Consider the following 26,953-nt stretch of genomic DNA (forward strand, 5'->3'; position numbering starts at 1 on the left):
ATCTTCCATTTGCTATATAACTTGTTTCTCTGGTACATATTTTTTAAAAAAGACATGAATCTAATTATATTGACAATTGGCTAAATGTACTCATGTCTTATTTCAAGTTTTGTACCAGAGCCAAGCAGGCCTACATGGTACTTCTGTCTAACTCTCCATCTTGCTCATCTCCTAACACTTCATGTCCACTGCATTCCACCTTCATGGGTCTTTGTTTTCTTTGGAGACAACCCAGCTCCTTCCCTCTTCCTAACAGCAGTAGAACATCATGTGACTAGTACTTATTGGATGTGTAGATCTTTCATGATCAAATGTGTTCTCCTTGGCCAGCTTTTTTCTCTACTCAATCTAGGCTATACTACCACTTAGATGTTTTCTTTCATCCGATCATCTGTAATTTTTGTCCTAGCGTTATTATCTCACATAAAATTGTTTGCTTAACTATTGGTGTATTGTACTCTTTAATTGGCCCCTCTTGAAAGTAAGCCCCTTGAGGGCAAGGATATTGACATTGTAGCTATACTCTCTGCTTCTTATTCCAATGACTGTACTCACAGTAGATGTTCAGTAAATGATGAAGGCTGAATAAATGAAATCTCTAATCACTTGGTCACTGAATATGGAAATCTCAGTGTTATCTTATTCCAGCAGTAAAATAATGGAGGCCATTCTAGACACATGTGTGTTGTTGTTGTTGTTGTTGTTGTTGTTGTTGTTGTTGTTATTGTTACAGATTGATCCCAAGTCTTCACAAATGTTAGCCTAAAATCAGATCACTGAGTCAATAGGTATGAGATGGACCCTGGATTGTGTTTTTTAAATAAGTATAGGATCCTCTCTCTCTCTCTCTCTCTCTCTCTCTCTCTCTCTCTCTCTCTCTCTCTCTGTGTGTGTGTGTGTGTGTGTGTGTGTGTGTGTGTGTGTCCATCCGTGTCCATCCCTCTGTCCCTACTCTTTCCCTCCCTTCTCCCCCCTTCCTCCCTGTCTCCCTCCCTCTCTCCTTCCTTCTCCCTTTCCCTCTCCTGACTCCATCTCCTTCTCTTTTGGGCTGGTAATCAAATTCAGGTCTTGCAAATGATAGACAAACACCCTACTTCTGAGCTACTTTTTATGAGACTTTTTAATCAGAAAACGATTTAACACAGAGAATTAGGACATTGTGGTGTCTGTTGTAAGCACTAAAGAAGCAAAGGCCAGAGACACTCCTGCTAGCATTTAGGAAAAACCAATTTCAGGAATTTTGATGAACCCCTGCCAAAGCTCTCAGCTGTCCATAGCACCAAAGATTCTCAAGGAGTTATGCAGTAGTCCTGGCCAAAGCTCTTTCCACCAGCTGCCATACCCATTTGCTTACTCATCACTGCTGAGTGATAACACGGTTCCTTGCCTTTCTGGCTTCCCATCTTTCAAGAGTTCTTTCCAAAGCAGAGAAACATGAGGTCCTGTTGGCCAGCAATAAAACATACAAAAAGAAACATATTGACCCAGGACCCCAGGCACCTCTGAAAAAGGAAGCAGGACTAGAAAGGAACGAGAGGAAGAGGGGGAGGGAAGGAAGGGGAGAGAGAGAGAGAGACTAACCAGCCAACTCATAAACTCATCTCCTTCCACTCCGTGATGAAGTCTTTATTCATCTTGCTCTCTCCATAGCCACACTGTCTCCTTTCTTAATCTGTCTGAAATATATATAACTCAGCTCCCAAAGCAAGAGACTTCAATGCTTTTTCATCATCTATAAGGGTAGGTTCAAGTGTCATGGTGTGGGAGGAAAGCCTGGTGCACCGACCGTTGTTCTTCAGCAGCATTCTGCAGGCCTCATAGTTCCTCACCTCTGCCTCTTTTCCCATCCTCCATTGCCTGCTCTGCTTCCTGCTCTTCTCCACTTGGTGTCTCCTGACCCTGTGAGACACAGTTCAGATGTCACCTTGCCCAAGGGGCCTTATGTGGTGGTATGACTGAGAATGGCCCCCATAGGGTTATATATTTGAATGTTTGGTCCACAGCAGAAGTTGGTGGAACTGTTTGGAAAGGATTAGAAGATATGATGGCCTTATTGGAAGAAGTGTGTTGATAGGGGTGTGCTTCAAGGTTTCAAAAGCACAGACCACTCCCAGTTAGCTCTTTCTGCCTCATTGCTTGTGGATCAAGATGTAGGCTCTCAACTACCACTGTAGCACCATGCCTGTCTGCCTGCTGCTATGCTTCTTACCATGGTAGTCATGGACTCCAACCCTCTGGAACCATGCACCCCAACTTAAACACTTTTTCTTATGTTATCTTGATGTTACCATGGTGCTGTGTCATAGCAACAGAAAGATAATTTACTTTACTTCCTTGCCTTTTCCTCCCTCCTGACTCTCTCTTATGCCCACCCTACAACTGAGTTAGGACCCTCCCCCAAAGCAGCACTACCATTCCTAGCTAACAGTCTGTCTGGCTATCGACTTTGTACAGGAAGAACCAGGTCTAGGAATATGTCACCTCTTCCTCAGGGTTAACAACGGCAAGGTCATATTTTGTCCCTTTCATCTTATACCAAGTGACAGAGACTCATTTGGAGAATCTTAACCTCTTATCCAAATGTCCTTTTTCTCCACCTTGAGCCTATGACAGATTAAACCAGAGAGTTTGTATTTGACTTTGCCATTTTTATTTGTCTTTGGGTTCAACTTCCTCCTGACAGTTTTTTTGTTGTTGTTCTGGCCTCTACAGGCTACTGAAGACACGAAGTTCACATAAACCCATGCAGATCCACATACACAAATAATAAATAAAAAGAAAGAAAACATGGGTGGCCAAAGCTGTGTATCTCAAAGCTGCTCCTCCTCACTGCTATGTGGTGGTCACTATTAAATTTTTTGCATGTTTCAGATTCTTGCATTTGAGCCCTCTAGGTAGTCTCTGAGGAAACCAAGGCTTCTGTGACTTGAGTTGTGCCAGACCTAGGTGGCAAATTGCCATAACTGAAACTCCACTGGGTGTGATAGTGGCCTTGCCTACCATTAGAGGAAGTGGAGGCAGCCTGTGAGGAAAGAAGATGGATAGCAGGGACTCTGCTATGGTTTTACAACCACAGGAATGAATGGAGCAAAATTACAGCTGAGACCACTCCAGCTGGAAAGTGAGAATTATGGGGTGAGACCATAATTCTCCAGACCTCCAGCGTGTGTAGTTGGAGCCCTGTACACTCTAGCATGCCATAATTGAGGAAAGTGAGGAAACATTGGGTACATCCAGGTTTTACAAATTACAAGTACCATAATCCTTACAAAAGCACGATCTATTAGAAATAATCTCAAATGGGAAATGTAAAGGAAATTGTGTGATTTTAATGAAATTACAGATCTGTGGGCTTGGAGGGGGAAAAAAGGAGCTATTAGGGATCATTTCCAAATTAAAAACAAATACTTCAAATGGAAGGGACTGGATGACTTGCCTTTGGAAAAAAAATCCACAAAGGAATATAGATTCCATTAGTTTCTTTATCAAAGAATTAATTTTGTTTTTATCATTAAAGAAGATATATAATAGCCAGTGTAATGGCCCACACCTGTAATCCCACCACTCAGGAGGCTGAGGCTGGAGGGTCAAAATAGTTAAGGCCAGCCTTGGCTACACAGGAAGATACTGGGTAAAGAAACAGAAAGTGGAAGCTATGCCCTTGGGAGACAGTCTACACAATCTTGGAATAACCTAAGTGATTTGTTATCCATATCCTTTGCATTATGAGTTTATATTTCAATGCTTGTATGCTAATTAACTATCTAAAGATGTATAGGCTTTTGAGAAGTATTTCCATATGTCTGAAAGAATTATATTTATATAGAACAATCTCGACTACAGATTAAGTTGCATATATTAGTGATTATGTTCTAAAGACAGATCGTCTACCTCAACCTGCTTAATTAGAGCGAAATCTGCTAAAGCGGTAAAGCTCAGTAATAAGCATATATTTTCTTCCAACCCCATTGCATTTGATGGAGGACTCCATCTCATACTTTTTTTTATCTGAGGTATTTTGTAAAATGCTTTTAAAATTATGTAACAGGAGAGTTTGGAAGTCAGTGACTTCCCTGATAAGTAAAAACCATTCAAGCCCCCACAGAAACTGTTTCAAGAGCCTGGTTAAAGTTCAGCTTCCCTGGCCCAGCTGTGCCTATGAAGAAAATGGAATTGCAATTTATGAGGAAGACTTTGGCTTCAGATGGCATTTGTTTGGACTTGTAGTTCTCCAGGAACAAGTGTATGATGCCCTCTGTTAAGGTCAACAATCTGCATAAGTTGAATAATCTCCTGGACATTTTCAAAAGCAGCAAGCTTATATACATTGACATAATTTTAGGGGTTTTTTTGCACATATATTTTTTTCTCAAAAATATGAAAGTTGGCTCCAGTGTCTTGTGAAGGTTGCTGAGAGAAAAATCAGCCCACACTTTTTCCCTTTACTTGTTAACTAAACACCACTGGGGGGAAAAATGTTGCTCAAAATTGGCAAAAAAAAACTCAAACAACATAATTTAAGATCTTTCCATCCTTTATTTTTTTAAGCAACACTCAAATGAATTTTCATAAAAAGAAGCATATTCTAATATTCTTTTGTCAAATTATTTTTCTTTGGTAGTTTAGATTCCTCAGGGGGAGATGTCAAGAGTTTACTTAAACATGAGGAATGGTTTTGTATCATTTTCTACCAAATAGACCAGTTAAAGATTGAACACCATTGAAATGAAAGGGTCTTGTATTTTCCTGTAGCTAGGCAACATTTCTATATTTAAATGTATGTTTTATTTCATTCCATCTTATTTGTAAGATGATTGAAAATTATTTTTAAAGACATCCTTTAGTGTGTTTTACATCTCTGAATATTAGGTAGACTTTATGACTTTGGGAAACATTTATACTTTGGAAATTGCCTTGAAAAACAATAATGTGGGTACCAGGAAAAAAAGACTTGTTTTTTGTTTTGGTTTTTTTAAGACAAGGTTTCTTTGTATAGCCCTAGCTATCCTGGATCTCACTCTGTAGACCAGGCTGGCCTAGAACTCAGAGATCTGTCTGCCTTTGCCTCCTGAGTACTGAGATTAAAGGTGTGTACCACAAAACCACCCACCTAGGATTAGTTTTATTATGTACAAAACAAATCAAATATATGCTGATTCTGCAATATAAATTTCAAAACTTTTTGAAGTCAAATTTTTATAGGGTCTATCCATGGGTTGTATTATTTAAATATAAATATTGACATTCACTATTTTGGAACTATGAAAAATAGTTCTCACTTTAGGACCTATTAACAAATGTCTAGTAAGGGAAATAAATATTTAGTATTGTTCACATTATACTGAGATGAGAGTAGCATGTATTTATTTTTTGCTTATGTAAACCTAAACTGCAAGAGTATGGGAACATAGTAAGCATGTGCTACAAATGTACACAGGCCCAAACTACAAGACAAAGTACGTGTCTCACTAATGTATCATAAGTGAATGTATTTTATAGTTTGTGCTTACTAATGGAAGACATGTTAAAAAATTTGGTTGGCCATTATTTTATTATCTAAATAGCTATTGATTCTCCAGTCCGTTGTCATAACTTATATTTACCCCAGACACAGATTAATTCTAGAACTGTTTGCTGAGCATGTGTTCTGTACCAGAAGCTGTATTGCTTGCTCCAGGCTTACACTCCCCGAGGTGATGGTCTGGGAAAGGATACACACACTCTTTAGGTGATGAGGAAATGTCATTTGGCTTCACGAGTTATCTCCTATTCTATTGTAGGTCTTCATTAACTACAATAAAGACTAGTTAAGAATTACTGAGAACTGTTAATTAGATGTTCAATAGCAACATGAACTGTTACCTGAATTAAATCCCCTGTATGAATCATGATAAAAATAGTATGAATTAGATGCTAAACTTCTTATTTTTACATGTGGAGAAATAGTAAGATGTCTCCACTTACCAAACTATAAAGTGACCATCTATTGATATTTCATACATATTTGTAACTTATTACACAAACTAGGTCTCCTCCAAACCATTCCAATTAAAAAGCATGTTAAAGATGCATCTTAATTATGGGGTTTTACAGCCCTGATTGCTTAATTTCTTACATTGGGAGCAGTTTTAATTAGGTGGACACAGAAGTGTGCCATTACAGGGTGATAATCCCAGCCACTGTGTACGTGAGTGACGTGACTTCATTGATTTGAAATGCCGGCTTCCGGAATGCACAACCATGGTTACACTTTGAGGAACAAAGAAAGGACAGTGACCTACCCGTGAAAAGAACGCTATGGACAGCCGATCAGTTACTTATCAGCCTGCTATTGTTACTGTGCCAAACCGCCATGTTCACATTACTTGGGCATGATGTGACTGGTATGGTCAGGATGAAGATAAAGCGATGATGTCATCCTCCATGGCCAGCTCACACCTTGTCCTCTGGAATTAGTCATTGAGGAAAGTGTAAAGCCAAGCACATGTTCCAACTCGATACAATGGTGCTCTGATGCTCAGTCACAGCAACAGAGGAAAGATATTATGGATATAAGTTCTGCTGAACTGCTTTGTTGAGAAGGAAATAGCTTTATTGAAATAGGGAAGTCTCAAGACAGTGTGAACCTTCAGGATTGCACATGAATTCAGACTAACGCTTGATGATCTGCCAAGAGGTGGCTCCCATCTTCAGATTTGGAAGGGAGAGGATGCCCATTATCTTCCACAAGAATGCTTGGAACAAATTCAACTAGTGAAAGTAAGGTTTTTAATGTAACCATGTGCAAATTTGCTTCTGGGTAAATCCTCAGCCGGAAAAGTCACACCTGGACAAAAAAAAAAAAAATCAGTCTGTGTTTGAGATAAGGATAAGAGTAAGGCACAAAGATAAATAATTGTTAAAAAATGGGATATTCTTTGTCATCAACTCTTCTTGAATGGCATTTTGATAAACAATAACCAAAATAAATCATGGCTGTTCTTTTTTTTTTAACTTCTAAAGCAAAAATATGAGAGCAACTTCATCTGAAAGCAGCCCAAATGGATAGAGATGAAGTAGGTAAATACAATTGTTTGATAATTTCATTTGAGTTGATCCAGGTGGATTACTGCTTTAACGACTTATATATACTGAGTCTGAGTCTCTTAAGGAAAGAAAAATCCTAAAACTTAAAAATACAATAGAGTGCCAGGCAGTCGTGGCCCATACCTTTAATCCCAGCACTCGGGAGGCAGAGGCAGGCAGATCTTTGTGAGTTCGAGGCCAGCCTGGACTATAGATTGAGTTCCAGGAAAGGCGCAAAGCTACACAAAGAAACCCTGTCTCGAAAAACAAAAACAAAAAAGAATACAATAGAGTTATATATGCTATGCACATATAGCATGTATAATCTATATTCATTATCACATATAGAGTTCTGTGCAGAGTTTAGACTATGGCTGCTGGTTTTGAAAGCTCACTACCTGCCTGGACTGTAAGCAAAGGAGTAACATGTAAAATGGCAAAGCTGACAGAAACGAGCCTGGCCTAAGTGGAAACGTCTGAAGAAGTTGCTCTGCAACGTGCTAGTAAGAAGAGAACAAATATTCCTAAATTTCTATTTTGTCAAAGTCTCTCTTTTTTTTCATGATAGAGTTGAGAATATTTCTACCAGAAAACACAGATGATAATTAAAACGGGTACCGAACCATTGGTGTGTGCCGAACACAATGATTAACTCTTCCTTTTGAGGGAATTAGTTAATCTGCCATCAGTTTAGCAAGACACTGTTGTTGATGCTAATGTAGAAATGAGAGAGTTGAGGTCTTGCTAATCTCCAGCCCGACTCAGTTTGTCCCTAGTTAGAAAAATAAAGACTATGTTTCCCTAGTTGTTTGTTCTCACGCTTTGGCACAGGATGTCACTCTACAGTCCAGCCTGTCTTTGAACTGGCTCAAAATCCTCCTACCTCAGCCTCTGGAGTGCAAGGATTACAGGTGAGAGACTGTGTCAGGCTCAGGGACCAGACTTTAAAAACCACTAATGGTGTCACAAAGTGAGTGGAGAGAGCAAGGTTTGGGGACTTAAGAGAACCATATTCTAGTCTAGACTATAATTCCTTGAGGGTGGGTGCGGAGTCTTTATAGTTCCAGGGACTTTACCTGATCGAGGCAGTGAGGGAAATGAGGAAAAGACAGGCACATGGACGGACAAACAGAAACATGGACACAGAAAAGCAGGGATCAGAACATCTGGGCTCTCACATACAGTAGCCACAGCACCCCAGAAGCTCCATGTGTTCATTATGTACAGTTGAACTGGGGTATGGGGTTACTGCATACATTTGAATGGAGGCATATTTAGCTAATCTGGGTAGGAACAGTCTTTGTAGGGGAGCAGTCTTCAGGATATATACATTTGGCCATGGGAAAAAGCTATGGTGCATATTTTCTACACACTCTGTTAGAATTCACATTCAGACCCCAGAGTCTGCCATCCCTCTGAGCCTCAGCTGGGAAAGACTTTTCCATTCACTGGAAAGATGGCTGCGCATTCGAGTCCTTCACATGGTCATGTCTCTGGCAACATCACCCATTCACTCAGGACTTGATTTACTCTGGCTTCCTCCACTCCTCAAAAGTAGGTGTTATCTTCATGACCCTTCTGGGCAATTCTTAAGTTCTCAGTTGGCTCTTTCATAGAGCAATTGGCTCACATCTGAAGAAAGTACATGTTCACTCAGTACATGATATCGGACAAATTGCGTGATCCCCTTGGATGCCATCCATATTCCCCTCCGTTTTCAACTTCATTTCCAGAATTTCCTTTGTTCCCCAAATCAAATTGAAATAGCCTAATAAAAGATATACTGCCTAAGACCTTAAAGATAAGAGGTTGAGGGCGGTGTACTTTAAGGTGAAAATAGCTGGCTCCTCATGTTGGAACTGAGACAGAAAGTCGGTGCAGAAATGAAACCCCTGTGTGATGGACCTTCCCCCACCTACCTACTTTCCTTCTGCCACATTTGGCCAGAGCAATCTGCTTCTGTGGGAGTCTTGGAGGAAAGAAGAGAAAAGCCCAAAATACCAACTTGGTTGTCTAATTGTTTTTAATTGTCTAATCATTCAAGGTCTAGATAAGTGCCTTAAACCTGTTCCCGAGGCTGTGATCCAAATCCTCAAACAGCAGAAAACCTTGGGAGCAGAACAAAGAGGTTTCATTATCAGCTAAAATCTGAACAGTTCTATGGAATGGAGAGTCACAATAGCTCTTAAAATAAGTAAGAGATCTAAACAGCAGGCTCAAAAAAAAAAAAAAAAAAATCAAAAGAAGCAAGGCCCAATAAACCACAAACACCCACACAGCAGCACCAATGATCCTTGGCCTGCTCCTGAGAACAAGAGAGGCCATGAAAGAACAAGAGAAAAAATGGTCAGCCAATGTCACAGAAGCTTAGTTTATTGAGGGACTAACTGTCCCAGGGAGGTTGTTTATTTGGGGTTCAGACGGAGCAATTTGATAAGAAAAGAATCTGAAAGTACTGGTGAGAAATGTCAATAATTAACCTTGCAGCCCTAGTGAACAGCTCGCTAAGATAGTTAGACCTTCAAAGCAGAAACGTTAGCACCCTCAAGCCCCCAGCCTGAGAGGCATCTTTATACTGCAGGCACTTTTACTTTCTCCTGGGAAGTGAGTCCTTAAAAGCCAGACCATGTCACACTTTAGAGATCAAAAGGAGGCCTTTCCCAACACATTAATGGCAGTGCTCTGAGTTCGTCAATGCCTTTGAGTGTGCTTGCCCACCTGCTTCCTCTTGTGACTTCCGTGTTTGCAGACTTAAGGTGAACGTTAGGCATGTGTGGGAGCTATTTCATGGGAGAAATAAAGAAGAAGAAAAGTGCTTTATCAAATGGCATGATGGCATATGCACACCTATAATCATAGCCTTAGGGAGGCTTCACTGGGAAGAGGGCAAGTTCAAGGCCAGTCTGGGCTACATAACACATTCTGAGGTACACAGTGGGATCTTGTTTCAAAAACCCAGGAGCTAGAGGTGTAGTTCAGTGAGAGAGCATTGGCCAAACAAAAACAAACAAAACAACAACCAAGAAAAGCAAGCACACCCTGTAGCACTATATTGTACTAGCTCTCTTTCTTCTGCATGGTTATTGTACATAATTCCTTATTGAAAAATTTCTAATAGCATAATGGTTCTTTCTCTAATTATGCCCTGAAGTAATCTAGATGGACACGCAGAATGTGTTTAATTAATCTCATTTTCCCCTAAGTATCTTTCTATCTGTACATCCAGGTGAATAGAAATCGCCAAGGAACTAGAAAAGGATGTAGGGAAGCAAACAGGCTGAGCTTTAGTATGGAAAAAAAAAAAAAAGACCAATGTGGACATAATCAAATTATTTCTAATTACCATGTTGCCTCTTAAAAATTCTGTCAGAGCTGGTGTTGACAAGCCTTGAGAAAATGAAGGGAATCTGACATTCGAACTTCAACTCAGGGACAAACAGTCCAGGAATGTTGACCTTTTCATTCTCCTCTCCAGTCCAGTTCCGTGAAGTCTTTTCAACTGGGGATCTGAATCTGCAAATGAGATTATTTGTTTTAATCTGTTTAAAAGTTGAGTGGACACGCAATTCCGTATCACATGGAACCATGGCTTAACTAGGTAACTGGCTGATAATGAAAGACAGCTGATATTCTTTATGATATATCTTCACAGCTATTTTTATTCAGAACACGAGCTTAGAGTAGGTGTTCACATTTTCTAAATAAATACTGTGCAGCAAAAACCAAGGGTGCAACTTATAAAACAGCCCATCTCTTTTTCACTTGGTGAGCAGAATGCTCCATCTGCTTTATCTGATCCTTCCAATTCACTTCCCTGTGTGCTCAGGAATCTTCTGAGACTGAGCATGGGGATGGGAGTAGAAATTAATTTCTCTCCACTTGAAAATTCTTTTCCTAAAAGTTATGTGTTGTTCTGGCCAATGTTTTTATTAAGTGTGTGTGTGTGTGTGTGTGTGTGATTACTTTAGTAGCACTTCAAAAAAAATCCTTTTCCACAAAAATGAGTCTCCATCAAGATCCCCATATTTTCGACCAGAGACAAAACTGAGTTGTACTTAAGTCTACATGGAATCTGTCACTGGCATTCGGAAAAAGTTCACTGTGTTAATGGATGATTACAAGAGATTGGGCTTAATGCTTTATTTCTCAACCCCATCATACCATTCACACCTGGTGGTTACATGCTAGTGTTTTAACATGAAACCACCTAGAGAGAGAGGCCCAACAGCACCAAAGACATTTGTCAAATCCTTCCTACATGGGATAGCAAGCCCATGGATGGTTGTCACCATTTAGGGAATAGATGAAGGTAGTTTGAGAAGCAAGGCCATGTACTGATTTTGAAAACATTATAAATCAGGGTCAAGGTTTGGGAACTGAGCACATCTCAAAACAAAGGACTTTTCAAAAACACGTATGAGTTCTTGGAAGAAGCATCAATTCTAATCCGTGCTGTCTTGTAGCACACCAATGAGAACAGGGGTAATAGACAATCTATGAAAAGTAGATTCACCACAGCAGGTTCAGAATGCAGTGAGTGCATCCTTACAGGGACTGGTCCATCGAGGTGGGGGTCAGTAATGTTTGACGGAATTGTTGCAGAGAGCTTCATCACAAGGCGGTACTTTAACCAACTGACCTGCAAAGCCCTCCCCTTCCCTGAGCACCTCTTATTTAGTACGTGGAATGGAAGCTCAGTGCAGTTAGTGTGGAGATGAGAGAGTCTGATGGAATCAATGTACAATGTGTGCCTCTGGGCCATTTCAGCAGATCCTAAATTCAGGGCCTCTTGAGGTCCTTCAAGGTTTAGCTATAATGTGGTGCTTCCTATCATGACGACTGTGTCTTCTTTCTTCTTGTGATATGGAAAGGAAATAAAATGATTGTGTGCTCTTAAGGACTATCTCAAGGTGTGCTGAAGCCCAGATTGTATTCATTATATTAATGGATGTCACCATCCTCCCTATCTCCCCTTCAGAACCAAAGTGCTCACTTATCCGGTCCTGTGAGGCCTTTTCTTCACTTTGGACAAACTGGAAGGGTCATCTCAGTCCCCTAGCTGCCGATGGGCATCTCTTAAACCCTGTGATGGTTAATTTGATCGTCACCTTGGTGATATCTAGAACCACCTAGGAGGCTAAGCCCTGGTGATTCAATGAGGAAGTTTCTAGACTGAATTAATTGAGGTGGGAAGAACCATTCTAAATGTGGTCTATAGCACCAGCATCTCTCTCTGTGTCTCTCTGTCTCTGTCTCTCTCCCCACCCCCCACCTGAGTAAGGATGGATACATGGATACCACCATGTCTTCTCCACCATGATGGACTATATTTCTTAAACCATTCACCAAAATATGCCCTTCCTTCTAAAAGTGCTTTCTCAGGAGTTTCGTTATAGAAACAAGCTAAGTCATTAATACAAAGTCTCATCAGAGGTGTTCTTTCCTCTTGGTCCAATTTTCCCTACAGACATAGACCCCCTTCAGTAAAGCCTTCATGGGTTTGTGGAAAACCAACTTAAGACAGTATAAATGATGATGATGTTGATGAGGATGTGGAGAGAGGAGGCATGCAATGGACACAGTGATGATGGAAATGGCATTCCATGCACATGGTACTCTGCATTTGATCCTTATAGTAATTTATGGATAAGAGAATTGAGTCACATGAATATATAAAGATGGATCTTATGGTAAATCTTGTCATTTTTGATTTGAATGTAATTTCACCTGATTTCCATGCCTAACACATCACAGAACTCAAAACATCTTAGCTGCATAAATGAGCTGATTTCATTGGCTCTTTATACTTCCCTTTACCCTGAAAATTTGGGGGGGGGGGTGGGGATAATATATTCATAGGTCCTGCCTTGCGAGACAAGCATGATTTCAAACGTTTTGAACTATTCCATTCCATAGATTGTATCCTCACAAGCTCACAAGAACAATTTGTTTAATTTAGAAGATGTAACGGCTTGTATATAAGTCATATGCAGAGCAAAAAGAAGCAGATTTAAAATAAGACGCAAGAAACTCTGAGATCCTGGCATGCTGAGCTGGGCTTCTGGGGTTGTGTTTGTCACAGACCTGCAGAACCTGAATAACGAGTATTCAATGAGTGTCCATACTTCAGAGAGGTGAGTGCACTCCACGGGCCACTCAGAGTAAAACACCATTTCCAAGAAGCCCTCGGAGCAAAGAAACGCTTCAGGGAAAACTCCCCAGCTTCACAGAGCCCAAGAGCACCACAATGTTTGTTATGACAGTAGCATTGACATGGCAAAGTGAATTGAAAAGAATTCCTCCTTCTGAGTCCGCATTTGCTGAGGGCTCTGATTAAAACACTGCAGAGACAGGCTTTCCCCACTTGGATTTTACTTGAATGAAGTTGTTTGGCTCCTGTAGCAGAGGACTTAAAGGCTGGAGGGCCAGCTGGTTTAATTAACTACAGAAAGACTCCCCGCCATGACCTGGGATATTTCACTCTGCGGGAGTGCTAGGTGAAGACGCTTCCACAGCTGAGAGTGGAGCTGTTGAGCAAGGGAGGGTGGCTCATTGCAACTGAGAGGAAATAAAAAGCAATTCTTCTTTCTTCACAGTGCAGTGGCACACCATGTAAAGACAGGTTAGAAACAGACATTGTTTCTTTCGCCCCAGAAGCAGCCCTGTAGTTTGGTTTTCAAGGGATGGTAGCCGCTAGTAAGAAATCTAGCCTTTGCATTGGAATAACGTTTTTTCTCTCCTCCACTTGGAGGAGGCAGAAAGGGGATGGTACATCTCCTTACCCAGCAGTCACTGCTGTTACTTCGGTAGCAAAGACAAGTTAACACTTGCTAACTTGGAGAAGTATTTTGTTTTGGTTTGGTTTGGTTTGGTTTGGTTTGGTTTGGTTTGGTTTGGTTTGGTTTTTCGAGACAGGGTTTCTCTGTAGCTTTGGAGCCTGTCCTAGACTAGTTCTGTAGACCAGGCTGGTCTCGAACTCACAGAGATCCACCTGCCTCTGCCTCCCGAGTGCTGGGATTACAGGCGTGCACCACTACTGCCCAGCTGGAGAAGTGTTTTTAAGAATGCATTTAATCAAAGTTTGGTATGTCATGGGAGCTTTCAGAAGTGAAGACCCAAGGACCTAGGGAAAGCTATTTGTGCTGAGGGTGCACTAAGGAATGGACAGTTATGCAGGAAGGTGATTGGATAAAAGGGGATGATGCCATAATACAATGTAGTGGGTGAAGGAAGGGCTGTCTGCTCAGATTTCCCAGGTCTCTGTGCGGGGGCGGGGGCAGGGGTGGGAGCTTCCCAGAATAAGGATCTTCTAGGAAGGAGTGAGAAGAGAGAAAACCATCATCTTAATTTTATGGATTACTTTGAGGAGCTGTCAAAAACTTAACCAGTGGCAGGGTAGTGGTGATGCACACCTGTGATACCAGCATTTGGGAGGCAGAGGCAATCGGATATCTATGAGTTCAAGGCCAGTGTGGTCTACAGATGAGTTCCAGGACAGGCAGAGCTACACAGAGAAACCTAACCAGCATACCCAGCTCTCTTCCATCATTGACCATATATCCATTTTTTTACTTAATGAGAGTGGAATTGTGGCACTGGGCAAGTCCATGGATTTGTTGCTGCTGTTACTCATTTAGAACACAATATGAACATCTTTTGTGCCATGAATTTGAAATTTTTGTGTGGGTGTATACATGTACAGGTTAGAAGGTCAAATATCTTTCTCAATTACTTCACACCTTATTTTTTTCAAGATTTACTTTTTTATTTTATGTGTATGAATGTTTTGCCTGTCTGTATGCATGTGCCTGGTGCCTGTGGAGGAACTGGATTACTGACAGTTGTGAGCCACCATGCAGCTACTGGGAACTACACTCAGGCTCTCTGTAGAGTAGCAAGTAGTCTTAGCCACTGAACCATCCATCCAGCCTTCCACCCTATTTTTTGAGAGAGGGCCTCTCACTAAACCTGTAGCTCACTGATTTTGCTAGGCTGGCTAGCCAGTCAGTCCACAGGATATGCCTGTCTTCCACCTCCCTGGTGCTTAAATTGAAGGAAGTTTTTGTTTTGTTTTGTCTTTAGTGGGAGTGCTATGAATCAAACTCAGGCCATTCCTCATTCATGTATGCCCCACACTTTACTGACGTAGCTTTCTCCCCAGCCCCGTGGTAAGTTTTAAGCACTGAGTATCTCCCATGCCATGAGGCACAGAAGTCTAATTCTCTTGCTATGCAAATTATCACCATATTGTAAAAGTCTTCTTTTTAAATGTTATCAGATTCCCAGTCAACTTCTCTCTCAAAAAAATTATCATACCTCTATGATGCTAAGGCATACATGTTGTACACTTTAAGTTCCCAGAAAACACAAATAATTTCAGCCAGGCCACAGTCATGACAGCCTTGTCATGCTCATCCAAGAAAACCCACCAGATGCAAGATACAGAAAACAAACAGGCCACTGGTTTAGAAGTGTTTCAATGCTCATTATTTACTGTTTCTCAAACTGGGGAGTCTAGAAAGATTCTAGAATACTAGCACCCTAGGATTGTTAAAGTGGTACAGTCTGGACCTCTGCTGTGAATGATTGATTGATAAATAAAACACTGATTGGCCAGGAGCCAGACAGGAAGTATAGGCAAGACAAAGAGAGAGTAGAAGTCTGGGAAGTGGAAGGCTGAGGCAGAGAGATGCTGCCAGCCGCTGCAATGAGGAGCAGGATGTAAAGTACCAGTAAGCCACGAGCCATGTGGCAAGGTGTAGATTAATAGAAATGGAATTGGTTAATTTAAGATATAAGAACAGCTAGCAAGAAGCCTGAGCCATTAGGCCAAAGAGTTTAAATATTATAAGCATCTATGTGTTTATTTTATAAGTGGGCTGCAGGACTGCAAGGGCTTGGCAGGAGCTGGAGAGAAACTCTCCAGCTACAGACCTCTGTTATTTCTTCTTCTTCTTCTTCTTCTTCTTCTTCTTCTTCTTCTTCTTCTTCTTCTTCTTCTTCTTCTTCTTCTTCTCCTTCTTCTTCTTCTTCTTCTTCTTTCTCTTCTTCTTCTTCTTCTTCTTTCTCTTCTTCTTCTTCTTCTTCTTCTTCTTCTTCTTCTTCTTCTTCTTCTTCTTCCTCCGCCTCTTCTGCTTTTTCTTCTTCTATTCTGGAAAGTGAACCCCTGTCCTCTGGAGGGGTCTACATTCTAAACTAGTAAGCCATCTCTTTCCCATCACCCCCAGTATTTTACTTCTATTGATTCTAAAATGTCAAACTTTGAAAAGCACTAGATAGAGAATACTGCTATTCAGAACAGTCCAAGTCTGTATGTAAAGAATTTTAGGAATATCTTCACTTAATAATTCTGAGTCTTTCTTGTATACAGAGTGACAGATGGGAAAATGTAATCCTAATGTATTTGAGAAAGCTCTTGCAACAAACAGTAATAAAAATTCCAATGTACAAAAAGAACATTGTGTTATGCTTTCATTGGCAGCACATATTTTTTTTCTTTTTCATTTTAGTGGAACATAAAATATCAGTATGTCTTATAATCTGAGTTTTTCATTTTGTTGGAATTTTTGGCACCTAAAATAAATACCTTACATAGAGAAGGCATCCAACAGATATCTGATAACAATGATGGGGAATAAAAGCAGGTAAAATATAAAGCCCTGTGTGTTGCTCTATTAAAATGTATCACCTAAGTAAATGTTCCCCAAGGCCTTCTTTCTAAAATACAAATACAGGCAAGGCATAGTGACATACATCTCAATTCTTAATGCTTGGGAGGTAGAGCTAAGAGGGTCAGAAGTTCAAGGTTATCCTCACCTATGCATCGGGGTGCTGGCTAGCCTTATCTCTGTGAGACCTTGTCTCGAAAAGAGTGGTGGCTCTGTTGTTATTGTTGTTGTTGCTGTGGTGGTGGTGGTAGTGGTGGTGGTGATGTGTGTGTGTGTGTGTGTGTGTGTGTGTGTGTGTGTGTGTTTAATCTCATGATTAAGAGATGATCTGGCAGTTAAGAGTGGGTATTGCTCTTGCAGAGGACCCCAAGTTTTGGTTCCAAGCACCCATATTTAGCAACTCACAACTGCCAGAAACTCCAGATCCAGATCCTCACACTCTGGCCTCTGTGCATACCCATACACTCTGTGCACATACTACCCCACAACACGTATACATATACATAATTAAAAATAAATCCTTACAAAGGTTAAAATTAAGACGTGGTGCATGGTGGCTTCCCATTCCTGGGAACCATACATACTTCATCACCTATTCTGCCCAGTCCAAAGCTACAACTATATTCACCTCCTGGGGACTTCTTGTCTCTGGACTGTCTGTCACACCTGCTGCTGCCCTCAACAGAGCAATCTTGTTTCTGCCTATCAGAGTGGCCAAGCCCTCTTCATCTACTGGACCAGTTCAAGCACAGACCTTCATGAAACTCACAGACTAATCATATTTCTCTTTGCTCCCAAGATGCAATCACTCGGAGAAATCCCATTGTGGTGCTGCTAGAGATTGGCTTCTGTTTACACACACACACATACACACACACACACAGAGAGAGAGAGAGAGAGAGAGAGAGAGAGAGAGAGAGAGAGAGAGAGAGAATGTGACCCTTGATTCAATAATCTGACAGTTGATGCTATTCTTAGGATGTGGAATGAGAAAAGAAAACTTTTGATTGGATGAAGGAATGCTATTCAGGGAAGATATAACTCAACAGTGACTCATCTAGCCTCACTCAATTTTCTGTTCATTCACTGATTCTGTTTCTGAAACTTTGCACTGGAAATAGGATGAAGTCAAAGACAAAATGATTCCTGCCATGGCTAACTCTATAATCCAGCAAACAGTGGTGATATATATGTATACATGGACACAATGGGAATGTGGGCAATGGTAGGCTAAGACCCTGTGTCCAAGTGCAACTTAAAAAGTCTTAAAGGAAAAGGTGGCTCTTTCTGTAAAGACCCACTCTGTGACCTCAAAAGCATGTTTGGAATCCTCTTAATGAACGTCTCTCCCCCAAGATGGATGTGTCTTCCCTGTGTGGCTCTGTCTCCACCAATCTACTTCTCTGCCCCCTTTCTTCCCCAGCTGTGGTGCTAAGGACAACCAGCTTCAGAAGTGAGCTCTCCTCATAAGTAGCTTTGCCCCAGCAGCCCCCTGGGCATTCTGTCAGTAAAGTTATTCACCAAACATAAAGAAAGGGTTGTGGGATGAAGAAACTAGGGCTATGAGGGAGGATAAGATATTCACTAATTTAAATCAGAGGGCAGGGACAGCATTCATGACAGGGAGGGCAGAGGGTGGAGCTGAACAGGCCTCCAACAGCATCACATGGTTTAGCAGGATCCAGATTAAATCCCACATGCCCTTCAATGACCATTAATAACCAGTGCCTATTTTTTCATCCCTGGCCACCATTGGCCCTTAGGCCCTAGGATGGCCAATAACAAAGCTCACTATCAATATGATGAGCTACAAGGTCACAGGGGAGAGGCACACTTCTGGATGTGTCTGAAGGTGTTTCCAGAAAGGTTTAACCGCAAAGAGCAGACCCAGTTTGAAGATGGTGAACACCTGTCCAGGAGTTGGCATCCTGGACTGAATAAGGAGGAGGAAGCCCACTGGGCATCAGCATTCATTTCTCTCTGTTTTTCAACTTTGGATCGACGAGACCAGCTGGCCCAGGATCCTGCCACTGTGCCACCCCACCAGGATGTTCTGTGCCCTCCAACTGAGAGTCCAAACAAGCCTTCCTCCTTGAAGTTGCTTCTTGTCAGGTACCTCGTCACAGTAATGGGAAAAGCAATGATCTGACCATTTCTTTCAACAGGAGACACATTAACAATGTTGTCATCTTTTAAAGCTCCTATATTCATCTAATTTTTACAATTATATCCAGGAAGATTCCAGACATCTGTACCCATCACAATTCTGCTCATATTATAGCAATGTAATAAAAATGAGAAATGAAGTACCAAAGAACACATAATGACCCTTTAATCCAGTTAGTCACCATAACAACTATCATCTGAGTCAGACAATATCCCCTAAGGCAATAAGAGTTAAGTCATTCCCACACGATGATACGGCTGATGTTGACATAGAGGCTGGATCTGTGAAATGTATCTATTTGTCCAGTGACTGGTGGAAGAATGAATTAAACTGGGATACAGGTAGGAAACTGAGATGAAGAGTGACCCAGGCTAAGCTGCTTGAGTCCCTGCTGGGACACCCACAGGACACCCTGATGGATCAGTGTTCCACCACACTAGAAGAGATACTTCTTCACCCCGTCAAATCGGTCCTGTGGTTGGATTCTCTGATGATGCCCAGCCAGGTCAGCCACATAGAAGGAAAAACTAAGAATGAACTAAAAATGAAGCTTCACAGAGATTTACTCCGAGACAGCAAGGTTATCAATATGTGACCAACACCTCCCCACCCCCCACATACCGGAAGTTCACTAGATGAAGGTGTCCATGACAATGAGAGATGCCATCTTTGGGAACCATGGCCAATATCATCTTGGTGATGGATGCCTACCTAAATCCGTTCTCTTTTTCTTCATCAACAGCAGATCACTATCTATTATTATTGTCTGGGGCTATAATGAGCCTGGCTAAAAAAAGACAGCATCTGCAAGCTTCACTTGTGATTAGGACTTGACAGGGAGACATCCATTGGAGGTGCTGGGTGGAGGGTGTGGGAAGGTCCTCCAAACAGGCCAAGTTGGAGATATAGCTCAGTGGTAGAGTACTTGCCTGCCATTAGCAGGTCATATAGTTTATTTTTCCTGGCAGTATATACACTGCCATTGGCAAGCCTTTTCCTGAATACCTACTGCATCCAGTGTGGTTTTCAGTTATTTTTCTGATTTGGTATTGGGCTACTGGGTCCTGTAGCACCCATGATAGTACATAATACTTTGGCTCCATCTTACTTTGATGATTGAATCTCAGCATTTGTATCAGAAGTATTGTATCAGAAGCATTTATATCCGAAGGACAAAAGGTGACGCTTCCTATTTTCATTTTTTCTGGGCATTTGCGCATTTGGCTGCTGCAGGACTTGGCCTTTGCCTCCTCAGCATAGACAAACCCTGCCAAGTTTCACCCTGTCCCTCATAGTTTTGTTTCAAGAGCTCTGATGAAACCAACAGCATTTGTTTTAAAGCGCTTCTTGCCAGACTTTGTTTGCTGAAGCTGACGGGTTCCTTACTGATTCCACACTGCTGGGAGAACCCAGCCTGGGGCTGCTTCTGAGCTAGAAATGTGGCACGTGGGCCTGCAGCTACCTGGGAGGCATTGTTTCCACCGGAGACCACAGTAAGTGGGAAAGGCCACTCCAGAAACTCTCCAGATGTGGTCTGAGTGCCTTGCTAAAAAGAAGAGTGACTCCCTCACAGGAAAAGGGACAGCTCCTACTCTCCTCTTCCCTGGACACTTTTCAAGCTTATTACAAGAAAGCACCAATGGTCACTCTTCAGTGAGCCCAGGTACAGCTTTTCCTGGGCTGCTTGCAAACTCACACAGTGGGCTTAACACAGACAGATCTCTGATCTTATGCTGGGCCTAGGAAAATGTGTTTGTGCTCAAGGAGTTCATTCTCAGAACTGAAAGGGCGGGGGTAGGTGGGTAGTATAAGTGTGGGTTAGTTTTGTTGTTATTGAATAATGACACCGCCCCCGCCCCCCCAGCTCCTACTGACACATATAAATGCAGACTGCCCCTTTCAGCTTCTGCAATCATAGTTATTTGCAAGGCCAGAGCTTGGGAAGGCTGGATGTCTAAAGGAACGTTGTTATTACCGGGCAGCCAAGAGCAATGTAGGCCTTGCTAACTCTACTTCCTGTACCCCTTGCTGCCTTTCCCCACAGCTTCTGATTCCAGAAGGGATGCAGAGCAATGACAGGGTCCTGGTTACTCCTGGTGGGGTAGTCTTCTACATACATATACAGTAGTGCTCTGTGCATAGATTATTTTATGTCAAGTTTTGTAAAAGTTTTATCTTGCTAACACTGAATTCTCACCATATCTCCTGTGATAAGATATTTGTTCTTCCGTGATCATTTTCTTAATTTTGACTTCTCTGGTATGTAGATTTCTGAGAAGCCTTCACTAGGCTGCCTGGTTTTGGTCTTGGAGGCTGGACATCTGAATGTCACTCTGGATGTTAATGGGAATTAGGATCCTTTGCTGGATATGAAGGCATGTGCTGAACAGACCGAGGAGGTCTCTGCTTTCTGGCAGAGCATCTTGGAGAACAGAATCTTCAAACCAAACCCAATCTGCTTTAACTTCCAACCCCCAACCTACTTCCTATCCTGTCCAAGGCGACACTTGCCACATTTCCCATCCTGATCCCACTTAGGATATGCATTGTTCCTGTCATTGTGAAAATGGCTGAACATGTAAGATTGTGGAACAACCTTTGGCCTATTCCATTTGTTACTAGTTAATCAGTTTGTTAGTAATGGTTATTTGTTATTAGAACTTTTACAAAAGCTTTATAAAACTATGTTATTCCATTAAAGAAAACACACTCCAGGTTCACTCCCCACAGCGATCCTTACAAAGAGTTCTTTGTCACATTAGAGACAGGGATCTTTTAGTAGAACCCCGTGATGGAGACTCTAGAATAGGTGTGACTGAGGAGCACGTTGATCTAAACAACAACGTTCTCAGTGAGTTTGACAGCAAAGAAGGAACCAGATTAAGAAGGATTTTAACTTGGGAACCAGTAAATGCAGAGAAACAGGAATTCTTTCCAAGAACGTACAAAATATTCTCAGTAGTTTTTACAAAAACAGCCTTTTAATAAGAACAATACCATTATTTTTGTTATTCCATAATTTAATCAATCTTCATTTTTAACTCTACTAGTAAGTTATGTCCCATCGATTATCCTTAACCTTAAAACAATATCTATTCCAAATACCACATTTCATTCCGTTTTTAAAAGCTCTGTAACCTGAAAAGAGAAGTTTCAAACCTAGTGAAAAGGGAAAAGAATTGCAAAATAAAAATAACAAAAACAACTTCACCTAAGATTCACCAGGTGTTACTATGTTGCATATTTGTACTGTCCTCATTTAGAAAGAGATAATAGCTAATAGATAACTACAGATAGACAGTTAAATGATAGGTTATTAATAGATAAGTAGATAATAGACAGACAAAAGATAGATGATAGATACGGATAGATTTGTACTTATGGTATAACTTAGCTCTTAGGTGATAGATAGGTAGGTGATAGTAGAAGTTGTAAAAATTTGTATGTGGTATAACTGAGCTCTTAAAAATAGATGGCAGAGAATGATATTATCTAGTATTATTTCTAAACATATACTGTGTTTTAGAAAATCATATTCTAGTGTGGTAGTACATGTTTTCATATAGAACATAATGTTGAAGTGGAAATTTCCACCCCCATTCTTCATTTCATTTCATAATAAAACCCAAAAGTTAGTGTGTGTATTATCTTTATGTGTCAGTGGACATCTTATCAACTTTTAATGACATAACAAATATAATTATGATGTTTAGATATATAGAAATTGGAAAATATTTTATGGCCATTCTGCTCAAAATTTCACTGTAAGACAGTAATACCTCAACAGAGGAAATGGGCAAAACTGTCAATAGGAAGTTGACAGAGGAGGTGACCTACAAGATCTCCACATGAAGAGATGTTCAGTTTTGTTAGTGGCTAGAGAGATGCAAAGTAAAACCATAATAAATGATGACTTTGCAGCTACCACACTGACAAAAATGTAAAAGCTAGATAATACCACACATCCTCACTAACAAGACCAATGCAGAGGGCTGCCAGATGCAAGACATTAGCGACTTAGAAGACATCTCATCTTCTTACAATTTAAGATGAGCTAGAAAGGCCAGATTAGCCTCCTTAGAAGCCTGTACATAGCAAGTTTTAAAAATGAACACTTTCACCAGAAGAATAAAAGTTAAAGATGTGAATTAGAATGGGCCCATAGGACAAGAGAGATATTGATAAGCCATGCCAGAGGTTTTGATATAAAGCAAAAGCCAATGGGGCCCCAAGTCCTTATACAGAGCTGTACTTAGCAAGCCCTCTACCACCTTGGGTTCAACATTGGCCCATCACAAATAAAAGGTAGTCACCAATTGTTTCTGTGGGATGTGATACATAGTAGCACACACCTATAGTTCCAGTACTTAGGAAGCAGAGGCAGAAGGATCTGGAGTTTGAATTCAGCCTCAACAACATAGCAAATTCAAGGTCATCCTGGGCTAATGAGATCCTGTCTCATTAAATATATATATATACATATATATATGTATCCAGGCTTCTTAACACTATTTTCTAAGTGCTATGACACAGCATACATAGCATTTTTACATTGAATTAGATACAAATTGTATACCACATGAACACCACATTTTCTGTAAAGGACTGGAATATCTGATGATTATATTATCCTTGGTGAGACGGTTGTCCTGGAACCAATCTCTAGTGGTTGACAAGGGACAACTCTTTAATAATCAATGGAAATGCTTAAAGGACACCATGGGGCCCACAAAAAAGTGAAGGATTGGTTTCACTTCCCACCAGCTTCTAGCCCCATGCAATGTGGAGGTTTCAAGTTCTCTTCTTTAGAGCAGGAACTGTTTGTGGTGTAATGGATGAAGGAGATACACCATAAAGGAAGACCCCTTGAATCCCAAAAGAAAATGACTTGGATGTGTAGGTGGGTTTTTCTGTCTAGACCTCCAGTTAGCTCTGTCCCTCCAGCTGCTCTTCAAATAACCACACAGAGACTTACTAATAGTTACAAATGTTTGGCTGATAGCTTAGGTTTGTTTTTAGTTAGCTCTTATAACTTAACCCATTTCTATTCATCTATGTGCCATCCTAAGACTCATTTACCTGATGATATGTGTACTTCCCAACCTGCTCATTCTGTGTCCTCCAACTCTGCTCTTCTTCTCCCCAGCATTCTCTCTGCCTCAAAAATCCTGCCTAGCCATCAGCCAATCAGCTTTTTATTAACAATTGAGAGCAATACATCTCCACAGTGTGTATAAAAGGATTTTTCCACAGCATTGATGATTCCTATACCCAACTAAACAGTCATGTAGGCAGAATAAAGACATTTTCAGACACACTATGAAAAAATCACACAAAAATCCAAAATAAGTTTAGAATATTTGTTGGTATCTTTTTATAAAGTGCCAACATTTAATCAGAATCACTTCAGTTTTTCTGAAATGATAGCATCCATAAATGTATGATGTTTGAAAATGAGTTAAAATGCAGAATACCTATGAAGTCTGAGAGTGTTGTAGGCCATCATTCAATGTTAAGGAAGCCACACATAATAACATGCACCTGGAGTTACAGCTACTCAGCAAGCTGAGCAGGATTCCTTGAGTTCTGAAGCTGGAGACAGTTGAGGCAACACACAGATTCCATCTTACATTAAAAAAATATATATGAATTAAGAAGTTATGGTATTCAAGTACAGAAGGCAATAATGTACGGGCCAGATTGGCTTTCAAGCAGTGACAGGGGAAAACTGTTAATAAGTAAAAATGTATGACAAATCCCCAGACAATAGAGACAGATCCCAGGCACAGCAGGAGCACTGAGGTGTACTCTGAGAGTGTTACTCCTGAGGTATCCATTTAGACAAGATGTTGAAGGATAAAGAGGCAGTTTGGAACTGAGGTTAAAGGTGCTGGGTGGGGGGTTCAGTAAAGAACTGTCAGGAAACAGAAACATCCAGGGGTCCAGGAAGCATGGACCTTTATGCCACTCGAGATGGTGACATTTGAGATGGAAGAGCAGACACACTCAAGGAATCATAGTAGCCTGTTCAGGACTAGCAAGCTCAGTAACATAACCAGAGGATGACTTCAGTGACAAAATACAGTGTGGGACTCTATCTGAGCAGAAAAGGCTACTCAGTCGTTCTTACTGGACATACTGATCCTTTGCAAGTCAAATATGACCTGCTTGGAACAGGAAATGGAGTCCCTAAATCTACATCCACAGGATTCCAGTCATACTGATCCTGGGAGTAACTACAGAAGTTAGGAATGTGGACTTGGGCAGGAAAATGCAATCCTTACAACACATAAATCAATGTCTCCTAGCAAATGAAACCAGTCTGTTTACCAGTCCAAAGTGTTAACACACTGTTTCAAACAGTTTGCTAGAGGCAAAAGTAAGTAGGACACTATCAGATAGTCTATCAGATAGAATATACCTGATGACAATATTAAAAAGTAGAGAAGACTGGGGGCGGGGGGCTTTTAGAAGATTTAAATTGTTAATGGCATTAACCATGGGAGATACCCTGAGGAGATGGGCTTTAAAAAAAAAAAAAAAGTATGGAATGTAATCCAAACTCCTGCTTTGAAGGTAATACTTAAATTCCCGAAGAGTTTTTCATTTGGTTTGGATTTTTTTAAGTATTTTAAATTTTAAAATAAAGTATAATTGACTTAAAGAGAGTGTTCCACAGGAACAGCAGAAGAACTTTTAAAAAAAAGTTCTACTTTAAACTGTGTAATGTACTAAGATATTAAACGCAGTCTATAGACTATTATTTGGACTAGATATAACATACAATTCATGGGGCTTTGTTTGAATTAAGTTGGCTACGAGGTTGTCATTGGAAAACAAAATCCACAGCTGCCCCCATTAACCAGGTCTCCTTCCAGCCCCTTCTGTGACTCCGAGGTGGAACCTGTTTATACCCATGGTTCCCATTAGCGCCTCTCCGGCGATATGCATATTATTAACCTGGATAGACCGGAACACAGCTTCGCTTCCTCGATCTCACAGTGGAACCCTGATATGTACAACAAAAGTTCCCCAGAAAAGCTGTGCGTGTGGGGGAGGGAGGGGAGGCCAGGGCGCTTGCGCTCTTGGTGAAATATTCAGAAAGGTAACAGAAGATGCCCCCCCCCCCTTTAGAAAAATGATGAGTTTGATTTTAAAAAAAAATTAACAAGCTGTGTCGTGCGCTGCACATGATCAGCCATGCTTGCTAAGTCTGTCTGTTGGCTGTTGCTATGGCTACGGAAAGCCAATGGAACCCAATGAGCTGTCGCCGCCGCCGCAGCGCTGAGAGGACCAGCCATTTTACTTATGGAAAGCCCTGTGTGGCATCGAGCTTCGGGGTGGAAGAAGCATTTATTATTATTTTTTTAAGACTTTTGAGAGAAGAGAGCCGCAATGGGCATGCTAGTGCTCAATCATTGCAGCCACGTGTGCCTGCAAGCTGCCCCTGCGACAAGCTGTTGACTTGCTGTTGCAATTAGCTGATTGGAGCGCGGGGAATGCAGGGTGATAATGCTGCGTATCCGCTCGCGGGCAGCAGGAAAGGGTTTTGTCTCGGGAAGGCGAGCCTTCCCCGCACAGTTATCTCAGCAGCTCCCCAGCTGAGAGAACTGAGGCTCTGAAAAGAGGGTGTCGCCCTCTGCTAGCACGAATCCTGAGCGAGGCTGCTGCTGCTGCTGCTTAGGAGCCGCGGGTCTGGGAAAGCAGGTGTGTGCTCGGATGGGCACTGGGCTGGAACGCAGGCGGACGCTCTCGGGTTCACCTGCTTCCTGTGAACAGACTGTTAGCTCAGAGCATCTGCTCCAGCACGCTGACGCTGAGAAAGGGGCTCCGGGCATCCCACTTGACTGACGGAGGTAAGCTTTACCCCCTCTTTCGAAAGCTCAGCATAAAAAGAAATTTGAAGCAAAAACTTAACCTGAAATTTTTACATTGATCTGAAATTAAGGACGAAACACACACACATTACTTCCACAAAAATAGTGTCTAAGATACAGAGTTGACTGTGAGTTAAGGTTCCAGAAATTGTATGATTAAAGAAAAAGGCGCTGCT

At 41.3% G+C, this 26,953-nt stretch overlaps 1 protein-coding gene across 28 annotated transcripts in view; it reads left to right on the forward strand.

Annotated features, from left to right (window-relative positions):
- Sorbs2 (sorbin and SH3 domain containing 2) overlaps positions 1 to 26,953 on the forward strand; it is a 315,195-nt gene that overhangs the window by 91,513 nt on the left and 196,729 nt on the right. For 8 of the 28 annotated variants that reach the window (XM_036166702.1, XM_036166699.1, XM_036166706.1 and 5 more), the window contains exon 1: positions 26,138 to 26,756. The exons of 1 other annotated variant lie outside the window; for it this stretch is intronic. The gene's annotated coding sequence lies outside the window, so the exon portion shown is untranslated. Of the gene's footprint in view, positions 1 to 26,136; positions 26,757 to 26,953 lie in introns of those variants that run through there. 19 more of the 28 variants (XM_036166710.1, XM_036166720.1, XM_036166712.1 and 16 more) reach the window with 6 other exon arrangements.

This window comes from Onychomys torridus, chromosome 17 (assembly GCF_903995425.1).
Source record: "Onychomys torridus chromosome 17, mOncTor1.1, whole genome shotgun sequence".
Taxonomy (NCBI): Eukaryota; Metazoa; Chordata; class Mammalia; order Rodentia; family Cricetidae; genus Onychomys; species Onychomys torridus.